Source organism: Meriones unguiculatus, chromosome 21, assembly GCF_030254825.1.
Source record: "Meriones unguiculatus strain TT.TT164.6M chromosome 21, Bangor_MerUng_6.1, whole genome shotgun sequence".
NCBI classification, from domain to species: domain Eukaryota; kingdom Metazoa; phylum Chordata; class Mammalia; order Rodentia; family Muridae; genus Meriones; species Meriones unguiculatus.
In genome coordinates, this window is record NC_083368.1 from 27,940,943 (window position 1) to 27,956,159 (window position 15,217).

Sequence of the window (15,217 nt, forward strand, 5' to 3'; positions counted from 1 at the left end):
AACAACTGGTCAAGTTATAGAGAATAAATTACTATAGAGTTTTTATACATGAATAGATCATTTCTATTACACCCCACTCCAAAGTCCATGGAGTATTGTGGAGGAGAATTTGGAAAGAATGTAAGAACCACACAAAGGTTTACTAACTACAAAGGAACAGTGTTTTCCAAACATAACAGGGCAATTGATAATACGAACTCACGGTTGTCATGACAGCATGTGCAAGACCTGTGCAATCTCAAGCTACACCAAATCAGAGCTTGGAAATGGGTTATGGGCATGAACTCCCCCTATCTAGCTGGGGAGCTATTGACAATAGATAGCTTCTGTAAGGCAGAGAGATAGTTTTCTTTAAGAGCAGTTCCTGGTAAGTTTACTAAACTCTAATGAAAGGATTCATATCTGTTATATGTATGTTTTTTGTGATAAGATTTCTGGATTTACTGAAATTTTAAATTCCAAGTTTCAATTTATCATTTTATTTCTTCAGTATTTCTTTTCATTGGACTCTTTTGATATCTTGAAATGTGATCCTTATTTTATTACACTGTTTCTTGGTCTTTTTTTTCTCTCTAATCAGGAATTTATTTCCATTTTAAGTTTATTTTAAGTTTTTTCAGTAGTTTATTTGTGTCTTTTTTTTAATTCATTTAACTCTATGAAGATGTTTATAGTTGCCCTTTTGATGATTTTTGTCTCTTGAATTTTGTCTAGGTTGTTCTCATTTGGGACACTTACTATGGTGATTTGGGGACTAGACATATGGTCTTAATTTTCATGTTTCTTATGTTTAGGCAATGAAACCAGGGTAATTGGAGTTGGGTTATTGGATACAGCTTTTGATATGAGTTTTTGCCTCTTCTGTGTTGAATAAGAGTATGGATATATGTCGAAAGCTAGCTTCGAGAGGTCAAGGTAGAGTGAGGAAGTATGCATAGAGTCACTGAGGCCAAAGCTGATCACTCCTGAAGACTGGGGCCAGTACTGCTTGCGACTAGCAGAAGATTCTGAACTCTTTGAACTCTTTGGAACAACTGGCAATAAATAAAAAAGAAAAGTAGCAAAAGAATCACACATTCACACTTAGTGGATGAAAAAACAGAAGCTCCAATGAGCAAGTTACAACAAACTTCAACAGCTTCACACATACACATACGCATACATACATACATACATACATACATATATACATGTTCCAAAGCTCCAACGAGCAAGCACCAACCATTTTTACACACACACACACACACACACACACACACATATATATATACACATTTTGTGGATGGAGCAAAACTCCAGCAAGCAGGTACCAATAACTATTTTTTTTTCTCCCATAGCTTATATATCCTAACAAAATCTTTCAATCAGTATAAAAATCACAATGTGGTTACATTCTATTTTTCTTTAGGTGAACAAATACAATGAATATACATAAGAAAAACATGTTCCCCAATTCTCTCACATGATCAAATGTTTTACATATTATGGGCAAAAAAAAATGTGAAAAACAAATTATTCTCAAGAACCCACATACATTTGCAGCTAAGCAATTTGTTATAGATTAACGAAGTATAAGAAAGCATGGTAATTTTTTTTCAGCCAATTTTTCTTTGCCATCAACTGCCATTTGCCATTACAAAGAAGGAATCAATTATCTTAAAAAGTAATCTTACAAAAATGTTAAAAGAATCACAATTCTAAACTTTTATATAAAAAACAGTCATATCTACTCTACATCCTCAAGGTGCACATCTATTCATTAACAAGTTTTATTAAATCATATCAGGAAGCTGAGGCAAAAATGGGTACAAGAAATTAATCATCATCTCAATTACTAGCCTAGCCACAGTGAGAAAGTCAGGTCAACTAGTGCTAATTGGGGTATGGTTTTTGATTCCTACTATCAAAAAGTTCCCAGTTCAACTATTAATAGTGTACTTTTCTGAACTCCAAATTGTTCCTCAAGATATTCTGCATCAGATCCACTGATAAATGCATCTTAACCTAAATTTCTAAGACTGTTTAAATCAAATTAAGAATTACAATAAAATCTTTAATTCATGTAAACAATATTATTTTATGAAAATTCATCCTCAGATTGATCTGCAGGAAAACTGCCCAAATGAGCTGTCACTCAGGAAACAACCATACCAGACTATAGGCAGTAAGGGTCTCCCCACACCCAATCACAACAAGCTAGATATATGAGGAATATAGCAATGACAAACATGAGAAGGTACATCAGGTGTAAGAAGCAATCCAGAGACAAAGCCCTTGGGGTCATGCCTCTCCAACACATACCCATTATAGCCATGCAAAATGATAGACCTTCTCCAAAAACTTACCTGCCCACTGAAGCTCCTTCTTCATGGCATCTGGACTCAATGTTATCCTGACACGACTGATATTAAATCAACTATGAAATGCTTAAATCTCTTCCACTCTTCTTTTCTAGAATTTGAAAGTAAATGGGTCTTTTCCTAGATGACATGTTTTGTAATGTCATCTCATATGGCAGGAGTCAGAGCATTGACCTCTAAAAGAGATCTTTGTATTTTTGACTCAGTTCCAAAATAGCAATTAGTGATTGTTGAATTACCTATTTTAATTTAATAATGATATACCCTTTTTTCTTTAGCCTTGCTTTTACACACTCTCTCTCTGTTATATGCCAGAATACTAAGAAAAATTCACCATTATTTAAACTTTACAACTTCAACTATCCAAATAGCAATGATTATTTGTACAGTCATGTTGCCACAAAATTTGTTTCAGTACAAAATTTTACACAAAGGTTCATGTGATAGAAATTAGATACATGAACAAATTATGCATTTTAACCCATGTAATTGTCTGTTTTAATTTTAGCCATTAAAAGTAATCTGATCTGCCAATAATTCACCACCACTATTTGAGTAACACACTTTTAATATAAAATCTTAGGGAAAAGAGCTAATAATTTCAAATAAAACATTTATCAAACAAAAGATATTTAGATACTTTCAATAATTATAAATGCAAAAATTTAAATGTAAATCATAGCTAATAAGTACAATATTACAGAGGAAGAGTTTTCAAATTATATATTCTTTGGTTACTTCATACATAAATACAATGACTTTAGATCATACCTACCTCACTTAACCTCTTCCGACTTCTCACAAACATCTTCACGTTCTTCCCAACTTCAAAACAAGTTTTTTTTTACTTCTTCTTCCTTTTCCTTCTTCCTCTTCTGTTTTTCTACAAATTACTGAATAAAATTAGTGATGCTGTGTTACTTATATTAATGCCAACTGACACAAACTATAGTCATCTAAAAGGAGGAAACTTCTACTGAAATAAAAAATGCTTCTATAAGATCTGACTGTGCAACAGCCTGTGGAGTATTTTCTTAGTTAGCGATTGATGGGAGAGGACCCAACTCATTGTGGGTGGTGTCACCTCCTAGCTAGTAGTCCTGGATGTTATAAGAAAGCATTCTGACCAAATCATGTGGAGCAAGCCAATATCATCGCCCTCTGCAGCCTCTGTATCAACTACTGCCTGCTGGTTTCTGCCTTGTTTAATTTCCTGAAAGGCAAAGGAGATGGATATCAGAAGAGGGAGAAAACAGGGGACAGGAGCCTATCACAGGGGGCCTCTGAAAGACTCTACCCCACAGAATATCCAAACATATGCTGAGATTCACAGCCAAACTTTTTGCAGAATGCAGGGAATCTCATGAAAGAAGAGCGGGGGGGATAGAAAGACTGGGAGGGGCAGTCACTGTTCCCCTCACTAGGGAATTTACGTAGCTGTTGAACTGCCATGGGCTGCTTCTGAGCAGGGGATCTAGGTTATATCCATGCATGGTCCTTGGTTGAAGAATCAGTCTCAGATAAAACCCTGTGCCCAGATATATTTGGTCCTTGTGGAGATCCTGTCCTCTCCAGGTCTTACTAACTCTTCCTTATTTCATATGATTCCCTGCACTCTGCCCAAGATTTAGTTATGAGTCTCAGCATCTGCTTTGATACCCTGCTTGGTAGAATATTTCAGAAGCTCTCTATGGAGATAACTTAGAACCACTGCACAGAAGTAGCCCATGGCAGCTCAGTGTCCAAGAGGATTCCCCAATAATAGGAAGAGGGACTGTCTCTGACATGAACTCAGTGGCTGGCTCTTTGATCACCTCCCTCTGAGGGAGGAGCAGCCTTACCAGTCCAAAGAGGAAGACAAAGAAGTCACTCCTGATAAGACCTGATAAACTAGGGTCAGATGGACGAAGAGATAGGACCTTCCCTATCATTGGACTGGGAGAGGGGCATACAAGAAGAGGGAGGAAAGGTGGGATTGGGAGGGAATTAAGGAGGGGACTACAGCTGGGATACAAAGTGAATAAACTGTAATTAAAAAAAATAATGAATAAATAAAATTAAAAATAATAATAATTTCCTTTACTGGCTTCCTTCAGAGATGGATTACAATGTGGAAGAGCAAGTCCAATAAGCTCTTTCCTTTCCATCATGCTTTTGTTCATAGTGTCTCTTCACAACAATAGAGACCCTAAGAGAGATGCCCATTTTTAAAGGATATAATCCCATCTAATGGAGCATGGGAAATATATCATGACTTACAATAATGAAGAAAGCTGACTTTACCAATTTATCCCTCAGCATTCATCACCTGCCCAAAGTACAACCATTAGCAGTGAGATCTCAAGAGTCTTTTCCCTATCCATGTTGGAGAATGGCCTGTTTTGGTCTTGTACAGGCCCTGGACAGACAATCGGAAGTGCTATGAACTTACTAATGGAACAATCCTGTCCTGTCTAGAAGATTACTCCAATCTGCCCCAAGATCTGCTTCTTTTTTCTGCACTCTTTTCAGTGATATTTCCCAGATATTAATCAGAAATGGTATAATGAAAATCTCCTATATGGTGGTCATTTATTCTCCATATTTTCACGTTTTGTGAGCATATCTATCAGTTGCCATCTACCACATCAAGAAGTTTCTCTAATGAAGGGTGAGAATTGCACTGTCTATGGGTGAAAGGATAAGTACCTTTGAGAGAGTTTGATATAATTCACATTTCTCAAAAGAAGAGTAGCATGTTTTCTCTTAGGATCATCCCAGGCATGTTTACATGGAGTGTGTTTTACCTTATGAGGTATGTATAATGTCAATTTGAAAACTGTTGGTCATACTCAAAAAATCCATGCCAAGGTTGTACCAACTGGCATACTTCATCACTCCAGCCTTTACTGTAGCTCACCAATTTCAAAGCTAGGTAAGAATACTGATAAATTTTCCCCTCCAGCAGTGAAGGATCTTACCCTGAAGCTCTAAAGCACAGAATCCACAGCAACAGCCTCTATTTTATTAGTATAAGCTTTAAGGAAATATTAATTTTATTCAACCATAAGAAAAATGAAATGATAAAACTTGCAATAAAATGGATGAAACCTAAAAATATTATATCAAGTGATATAACTTGGAGTCAGAAAGAAAAATTAAAGGAAATACATTAGGATCTCTTACAAACAATCTGAGCCAGAGCATGAACTAAAATACATAAAGTATCACTATTTACAGATGATATGATAGTATACATAAATGAGCCAAAAAATTCAACCAAAGAACTTCTTCAGCTGATAAACACCTTCAGCAAACTGGTTGGATACAACATTAACTCAAAAATCAGCAGCCCTCCTGCATACGAAAGACAAAAGAGCTGAGAAAGAAATTAGGAAAACTACATCTTTCGCATAGCCACTAATAACATAAAGTACCTTGGTGTGAATCTGACCAAGCAAGTGAAAGACCTATTTGAAAAAAACTTCAAGTCTCTGAAGAAGAAAATTGAAGAAGATATCAGAAGACGGAAAGATCTCCCATGCTCATGGACTGGTAGGATTAACATAGTGAAAATGGCCATTCTGCCAAAAGCAATCTACAGATTCAATGCAATTCCAATCAAAATACCAACACAATTCTTTGCAGAACTTGAAAGAACAATTCTCAATTTCATATGGAAAAACAAAAAAATCTCGAATTGTTAAAGCAATACTATACAACAACAGATAGTCTGGAGGTATCTCCATCAGGGGGTCTCAAGCTGTACTACAGAACAGTAGTAATAAAACCTACATTGTACTGGCATAGAAACAGAATGGTGGAACAATGGAATCAAATAGAAGACCCAAAAATCTACTCACACACCCACGGATAATTGATTTTTGACAAAGAAACCAAAGCCACACAAGAAAAAAAACAGCATCTTCAACAAATGATGCTGGTCTAACTGGATGTCTACATGTAGAAAAATGCAAGTAGATCCATATTTATTACCCTGCACAAAACTAAAGTTTAAGTGGATCAAAGACCTCAACATAAAACCAGACACACTAAACCTGATATAAGAAAAAGTGGGGAAGAACCTTGAATGCATGGGCACAGGAGACATCTTCCTGAAGAGAAAACCAACAGCACAGGTTCCAAGATCAACAATCAATAAATGGGACCTCATGAAACTGAAAAGCTTCTGTAAAGCAAAAGATACTGTTGCCAGAACAAAATGACAGCCTACAGACAGGGAAAGGATCTTCACCAACCCTATATCTGACAGAGGGCTAATATCCAGAATATATAAAGAACTCAAGAAGTTAAAAAGCAACAAATAAAAAAAAGCAGCATTTCAAGTAATCCAATTTAAAAATGGGGTACAGACCTAAACAAAGAATTCTCAATAGAAGAATATCAAATGGCAGAGAAACATTTAATTGTTCAATGTCCTTAGTCATCAGGGAAATGCAAATCAAAACAATCCTGAGATTTTTACCTTACACCCATCAGAATGGCTAAGATCAAAAACTCAAGTGACAACACTTGCTGGAGAGGTTGTGGAGAAAGGGGAACCCTCCTCCATTGCTGGTGGGAATCTGTGCTTATACAACCACTTTGAAAATCAATCTGGTGCTTTCTCAAACAAATAGGAATAGTGCTAACTGAAGAGCCAGCTATACCACTCCTATGTATATATCCAAAATATGCTCAAATATACAACAAGGACATTTGCTCAACCATGTTAGAAGCACTTCTAACCATGTTAGAACCATGTTATTTGTAATAGCCAGAAGCTGGAAACAATCCACATATTCCTCAGCTGAGGAATGGATACAGAAACTGTGGTACATTTGCACAATGGAATACTACTCAGAAATTAAAAACAAGGAAATCATGAAATCTGCAAGCTAATGGTGGGAACTAGAAAAGATCATCCTGAGTGAAGTATCCCAGAAGCAGAAAGACACAAATGGTACATACTCACTTATAAGTGGATATTAGACATATAATATAGGATAATCATACTAAAATCTGTACACCTAAGGAACAGGATAGGAGCCTACCACAGAGGGCCTCTGAAAAGCTACCCAGCAAGGTATCAAATCATATGCTGAGATTCATAGCCAAACTTTGGGCATAGTGCAGGAATCTTTTGAAAGAAAGGGGAGATAGAAAGACCTGGAAGTGACAGAAGCTTCACAAGAAGAGCAACAGAACCAAAAATTCTGGGCACAGAACTTTTGAGACTGATACTCCAACTAAGAACCATGCATGGAGATAACCTAGAACCCCTGCACAGGGGTAGACCATGGCAGCTCGTCTCTAAGTGAGTTCCCTAGTAATGATAACAGGGTCTGTCTCTGATGTGAACTCATTGACTAGCTCTTTGATCACCTTCCCTTGAGTGGTGAGAAGCCTTGCCAGGCCACAGAAGAAGACAATGCATGAGACCTGATAGGCTAAGGTCAGATGGAAGGGGAAGAGGACTGTCATTATCAGTGGACTCGGTATGGGAGTAGTTGAAAGAAGGAGTGTGGGATTGGAAAGGGTTGAGGAAGGTGCTACAGCTGGGATACAAAGTGAATAAAATGTAATTAATAAAAAATTAATTAAAAAAAGACAACATTGCCCCAGGACTGGCCAGGCCACATAGGAAGATGATGCAACCAGCCTTGATGAGACCTGATAATGTAGGGTCAGATAGAAAGGAAGAGGTAGTCTCTTATCAGGGGACTGGGGAAAGAGCATAAGGAGACAAGAGGGAGTGTGGAAGTGAATGGGAGGAGACAAGGGAGGGTGCTGCAGCGGGGATACAAAATGAATAAATTGTAATAAATAAACAAAAAAGAAACAACATTTCAAAACTTTATTAATTATTTATTACAGTTTATTAACTTTGAATCCTGTCTGTAGTACCCTCCCTCATCTCCTCCCAATCCCTCCCTCCCTACTTCTTCTACCCCTTTGCCCTTTCATTAGTTCAGTGACAGGGGAGGGCCTCCTCCCCTTCTATCTTACCCTGGCCTATCAGGTCTCCTCAGGAATGGTTGCATTGTCTTCCTCTGTTCCTGGCAAGGCTACACCCACAGAGGGAGGTGATCAGAAAGCCTGTCACTGAGTTCATGCCAGAGACATCTTGTATTCCCCTTACTAGGGAACCCACTTGGAGTCTGAGTCTATGGGTACTGTATGTAGATGGGCCTTGGTTGGGGTATCCATTTCTGCAGGTCCCCCAGAGCCTGTTTGTTTGTTTGTTTGTTTGGCTCTATTGGTCTCCTTTTGGAGCTCTTGTCCCCTCCATGTCTATCTCCCCCTTCTTTCACAAAATCCCAGGCACTCTGCCCAAAGTTTGGCTATGAGTTTCAGCCTTTGCTTCGATACCTGGATCAGTACAGTCTTTCAGAGGCCATCTGTGGTAGGCTCATGTCCTGTTCCCTGTCTTCTCCTGCTTCTAATGTCACATTTGTCCTTCTGAATGAGGACTGAGCATCTTCCCTAGGGTCTTCCTTGTTGTTTAGCTTCTTTAGATTTTAATATATTTATCCTATATTATATGGCTAATATCCACTTATGTGGGAGTATATACCATGTGTGTCTTTCTGTTTCTGGTTTACCTTACTCAAGATGATCTTTTCTAGTTCAAACTATTTTTAAAACAACAGACTATATCATTTGACATGGTATATCATTTAGAAAATGCTTAGGAAGTCATGAAAGATAATATAATCTTAGCATTGATTCTTTTTTAGGGCAGAACGTACATATTAGTGGACCATAATGACAGTCAGTGAAAGGAAGTCCTCCTAATCTTTGACTAGGAATTACTTTTGCCTGAAGAATAAAATAAACTCCTGTCTTTCCCTGACATCACTAGCTCCTTGAAGCAAGGACAGGCATTCTCATGCTCTCAGCACCTCACTCAAGGGGTAGAAAGAAGCCATTAGAAGCACAGAGCAAGATGTCTGAATTAACGTGTGCAAAATAAATGCATGAGTAATAGGGATTAGCATCTTTAAATTTGTTTGAGTTTGCTTATATCTCAACAATTTCAGGTCACCAAAATAATAACCGTCCTTCAGATGTACACTTGGAAAGTTCAGAATAAACTGCAGAATTGCATATTTTACTTCCTTGCAAAAGCATTCATCGTCGCCTGGAGCATGGACACTTAGGATAATTCTGCTTTGTGAAGATCAACCTTACACGAGTGCAGCTGCTTATTAAAGTATCCATGTAATCGGCACCAAACACTCCAGACATGTCCTAAAAAAACACATAAATAGATTTCCTGCCTGGCAACTCATCCACAACAAAACTCACATAAATAAGGTTAGCAAATAGACATCTTCAGTAAAATGGAAATGCTTCTATCCAATATTGTTTTAACATGTATATTTAATTTTTCTTCTCTATTTGGAAATTGTTGAGCCATGTAAATTTTGTAAAATATAATAGGCATTATTTCAAGGCAATTTATTTGTGAAGCTAGGTGTTTTTACAACTCTTGAGAAATGAAACAAATGGAAACAGTATATTACCAATATATATAGAACAGTATTTATAATTGTGAATATTTTAAGACATTAGAAGAAAGCCATTTGGAATTCTGTGAGTGAAACTGAATTCAGCACAAAAGGCTTCAGAGTGCTCTTGGACCTCAAGTGTCTTATTCTTTGGATAGAGCCAGACTAGGACATAGAGATAGCAAACAAATAATTCCCCTTAAAATGAAAAGGCACAGCTTTTGCATTTGCCCAAGAATCTTTGCCTTGTCCCGATAAACCCAATTCACTTAGCCTTTGTGGCAGCTTGCAAGAAAGGTCCATACCGAAGTGGCACTGTTTTGAGGTTTGGTTCACAGTTGATGTTGGAGAAGATACATCACTTCTGAGACATTTGATGTCTCAGAAGCTCAAGCCAGATCTCTCTCTGCTGCCTATGAGTAGAGCTCTCAGCTCCTTCTTTAACAGGCCTCTGACTGGATGAGGCCATGCTTCCCACCATGATGATAATGGACTGGGCCTCTGAAACTGCAAGCAAATTCCAATTAAATGTTTTCCTTAATAGAGTTTCCATGCTCATGATGTCTTTTCAGAGCAATAGAAACCCTAACTAATACAAGCTCGTTGGGCTAATTCTCTCAGTTTGGATTTTACAGGACAGAGTAAAAACTAAAATGGCGAAAATAACTTTCGAATAAGCTTAATTACGATAGTTACTTACATTTGCATGACCTCTATTGTTTAAAAGCACTTCCCAATATGATTAATTTGAATTTAGAGTCACCTTCTGCCTTAGCTTAGAAAATACAAGCACACAATATAAACACAAAAAAATTTAATTCAATTTTATTGTTTAAGAAATGAACTGTCATTACTGCTTTACTCATATTTGAACAATTACTTAAGTGTATAACTACATTAAGTGTAGAACAAAGTTTTATCAGATTTTATATTAAATCAGCTTTAGTAAAGCATGACAGATGTCTTAAATTTATTAAATGTCTTCTTTAATGATTTTTTTCTTAAGAAATAAAGGTAACTATATTATTATTTAATTCTAATAAAGAGTATTTTCTTTTTTTTTTTAATGCAGTTTATTCAGGAACCTTGAACAATCATCTGACCCTGGGTAAAGCCAGCCCACTTTAAATAGCCTCTGGGTAGCCAACCTCAGCATGCCACGTGGGCAATACAGATAGGTCCATATACATGGAAGCAAGCCAGATCCTTAGCCTTAGCCAAATGTGGAGTTGTTCGTGACAGAGAGCACTCACCATTGGGAAGGTGGAAGGCGGAAACCAACTCCATCATTCAGGCGCGGCATTACGCAGCTCTCTACAGTTCCCACTTTTTGTTTTAGACGCATCAGGCAAGAGTAGAGGTCTGATCTCTGATATTAGAAATAAATTGAGACTTTGTACTGATGTTCATTTAGGTGTCATCCACCCGAAGACCATCAGACCCGTCTGATACCTTTTTCTCAGAGGCGGGACCTGGGGCATTGACCCGCATACAATCAGACATGCTCTTGTCTGGGTCGAAAGCGGCTGACCCTGAGTGCAGTGCTTAGCCTCGCATCCTGAGCGTATCATTTTAGCTTTTTATGGTAGCCAACCATGCTTGGGGAGACTGTCCTGCTTCAATGGCTATAAAGGCCTGAATGGTCATGACTGCATTACACTGTGGTGAGACTCTAATCTTGCATATATACCACAGGCAAAACAAGGAGACCAACACCAGAAGGCCTGCTAACGCTCCCATGCCCGCCCATTCCTTCAGATGATTCATGGCTGCAGCAATCCATGATGATAATCCTGTGGCTAGTCCACTCTGGTAGAATTTTCCATGACAATGGCCACTCTCAGCTGCTCCATCGTAGCATCAATTCTCCAGTCCAATTACCTAAAATATAGCTAGACAATTGTTTAGACAGATTTGCAGCACAGGGAAAATTCTCATGTTGTATGCTAGTGACTCAAAGTCCAGCATACTTTCATTGACAGCCAAGTTGAGCGGTTTGCCATAGGGTATCAATTTGGTCCTGTACGAGGTCAATCCTCTGATTGAACACCATCAAGCTTCCTTTTAGTTGAGCATTAATTCCTTTTTGTACATCTAAGGCATGAGCTAAATTGGCTAAAAGGTTATTCAGGGTCTGAGCAGTCTGCCCAGTATGACTCATGGCTAATGCCGTGGTGGTAGCTCCAACAGCCGCCAATGAGATGGCAGTAACAATGGCAGCTGTAATTCCAGGATCCCTTTTCTGTCTGAAGAGAGTCATAGCGTGAGGGCATCAACGGGCACAGGCACCCAGCGAGGCATGCGAGTAACCAGCTAGTAAATTTACTAGCATTACAGCATTGGGCAAAAAAGCAAGTATCATTACCACAATTACTTGGCTCTATCAGGCTAATAATGAATAAAAATGGGGGATATAAACAAACAGGTGTGGGCTTATAGGAAATATTATGAGAAGCCTTAACCCCCTCGTTGGAACATCCTGCATCAGTTCTAGAACTAGCAGTGGTGGTGTCCGAGGTCTGAGTAGGTTCAAGAGACCATTGCCCCAGGGGCAAGACGTGCTCCATGTAATTTGACTAACTCCATGTTTTCCTCCATTTTTGAAAGTCATTTAACGTTCTTAAATTATTTTTTCCCTTTTTTTTTAAAATTTTTCATCAATTACACTTTATTCATTCTGCATCCCCCCATGAGCTCCTCCCTCCTCCCCTTCCAATCCCACCCTCCCTCCTCCCTCTGCATGCATGCCACTCCCCAAGTCCACTGATAGGGGAGGTTCTACTCTCCTTTCTGATCTTAGTCCATCAGTTCACATCAAAAGTGGCTGCATTGTCTTCTACTATGGCCTGGTAAGGCTGCTCCCCCTCAGGAGGAGGTGACTAAAGAGCAGGCCAGTCAGTTCATGTCAGAGGCAGTCCCTCTTCACATTACTATGTAACCCAATTGGACTCTGAACTGCCCTAGGCTACATCTGTGCAGGGGTTCTGGGTTATCTCTATGAATAGACCTTGGTTGGAGTATGAGTCTCTGGGAAGTTCCCTGTGTTCAAATTTTCTTGTTCTGTTACTCTCCTTGTGGAGACCCTGTCCTCTCCAGCTCTTACTATTTCCCAGTTCTTACATAAAATTCCATTCACTCTGCCCAACAGTTGCCCATCAGGCTTAGCATCTGCTTTGATAGTCTGTAGGGCAGAGGCTTTCAGAGGCCCTCTGTGGTAGGTTCCTAGGTTGTTTCCTGTTTTCTTCTTCTTCTGATGTCCATCCTCTTTGCCTTTCCGGATGGGGATTGGACATTTTAGTTAGGGTCCTCTCTCTTGCTTAGTTTCTTTAGATGCACAGGTTTTAGTGGGTTTGTCCTATGTTGTATGTCTATATGAGTGAATATATACCATGTGTGTCTTTTTGCTTCTGGGACAACTCACTCAGGATGATCTTTTCCAGATCCCACCATTTACCTGCAAATTTCATGATTTCCTTATTTTTCATTGCTGAGTAATATTCCATTGTGTAGATGTACCACATTTTCTGCATCCATTCTTCAGTTGAGGGGCATCTGGGTTGTTTCCAACTTCTGGCTATTACAAATAAAGCTGCTACAAACATGGTTGAGCAAATTTCCTTTTTGTGTGCTTGAGCCTCTTTTGGATATATGCCTAGGAGTGGTATGACTGGATCTTGGGGAAGCACTATTCCTAGTTGTCTGAGAAAATGCCAGATTGATTTCCAGAGTGGCTGTACAAGTTTACATTCCCACCAGCAGTGGAGAAGGGTTCCTCTTTCTCCACAACCTCTCCAGCATGTGTTGTCACTTGAGTTTTTGATCTTGGCCATTCTCATGGGTGTAAGGTGAAATCTCAGGGTTGTTTTGATTTGCATTTCCCTAATGGCTAGTGAGGTTGAGCATTTCTTTAAGTGCTTCTCTGCCATTCGGTATTCCTCTACAGAGAATTCTCTGCTTAGCTCTATTCCCCATTTTTTAAGTGGATTACTTGGTTTGCTGCTTTTCAGCTTCTTTAGTTCTTTATATATACTTGATATGAGTCCTCTGTCCGATAAAGGGTTGGTGAAGATTCTTTCCCAATCTGTAGGAAGTCGCTTTGTTTTGATGACGGTGTCCTTTACTTTGCAGAAGCTTTTCAGTTTCATGAGGTCCCATTTATTGACTGTTGCTCTTAGAGCCTGTGCTGTTGGAGTTCTTTTCAGGAAGTTTTCCCCTGTACCAATGAGTTCTAGGGTATTCCCCACTTTTATTTCAAGCCGATTTAATGTGTCTGGTTTTATGTTGAGGTCTTTGATCCACTTGGACTTCAGTTTTGTGCAAGGTGATAAGTATGGATCTATTTTCATTTTTCTATATGTAGACATCTAGTTGGACCAGCACCATTTGTTGAAGATGCTATCTTTTTTCCATTGTATGGTTTTGGCGTCTTTGTCAAAGATCAGGTGTCCATAAGTGTGTGGGTTTATTTCTGGGTCCTCTGTTCGGGTCCATTGATCCACCATTCTGTTTCTATGCCAGTACCATGCAGTTTTTAAAACTGTTGCTCTATAGTACAACTTAAGATCAGGGATGGAGATACCTCCGGAAGATCTTTTATTGTAGAGGATTGTTTTAGCAATTCTGGGTTTCTTGTTATTCCAGATGAAGTTGAGAATTTTTTTTTCCAGGTCTGTAAAGAATTGTGTTGGTAATTTGATGGGCATTGCATTGAATCTGTAGATTGCTTTTGGTAAGATGGCCATTTTTACTATGTTAATCCTACCAAGCCATGAGCATGGGAGATCTTTCCATCTTCTCATATCTTCTTCTAGTTCTTTCTTCAGAGTTTTGAAAATTTTTTCATACAAGACTTTGACTTCCTTGGTTAGGGTTACTCCGAGGTACCTTATGTCATTTGTGGCTATTGTGAAGGGTGTTGTTTCCCTAATTTCTTTATCAGCCCTTTTGTCTTTTGTATACTGGAGGGCTACTGATTTTTTTGAGTTAATTTTGTATCCGGCCACTTTGCTGAAGGTGTTTATCAGCTGTAGGAGTTCCCTGGTAGAGTTTTTGGGGTCATTCACATATACTATCATATCATCTGCAAATAGTGATAATTTGACTTCTTCCTTTCCAATTTGTATCCCCTTGATCTCCTTCAACTGTTTTATTGCTCTAGCAAGGACTTCCAGAACTATTTTGAAGAGATATGGAGAGAGTGGGCAGCCTTGTCTTGTCCCTGATTTCAGTGGGATTGCTTTAAGTTTCTCTCCATTCAGTTTGATGTTGGCTATAGGTTTGCTGTATATCGCCTTTACTATGTTTAGATATGTGCCTTGTATCCCTGATCTCTCCAATACTTTAAACATGAATGGATGTTGGATT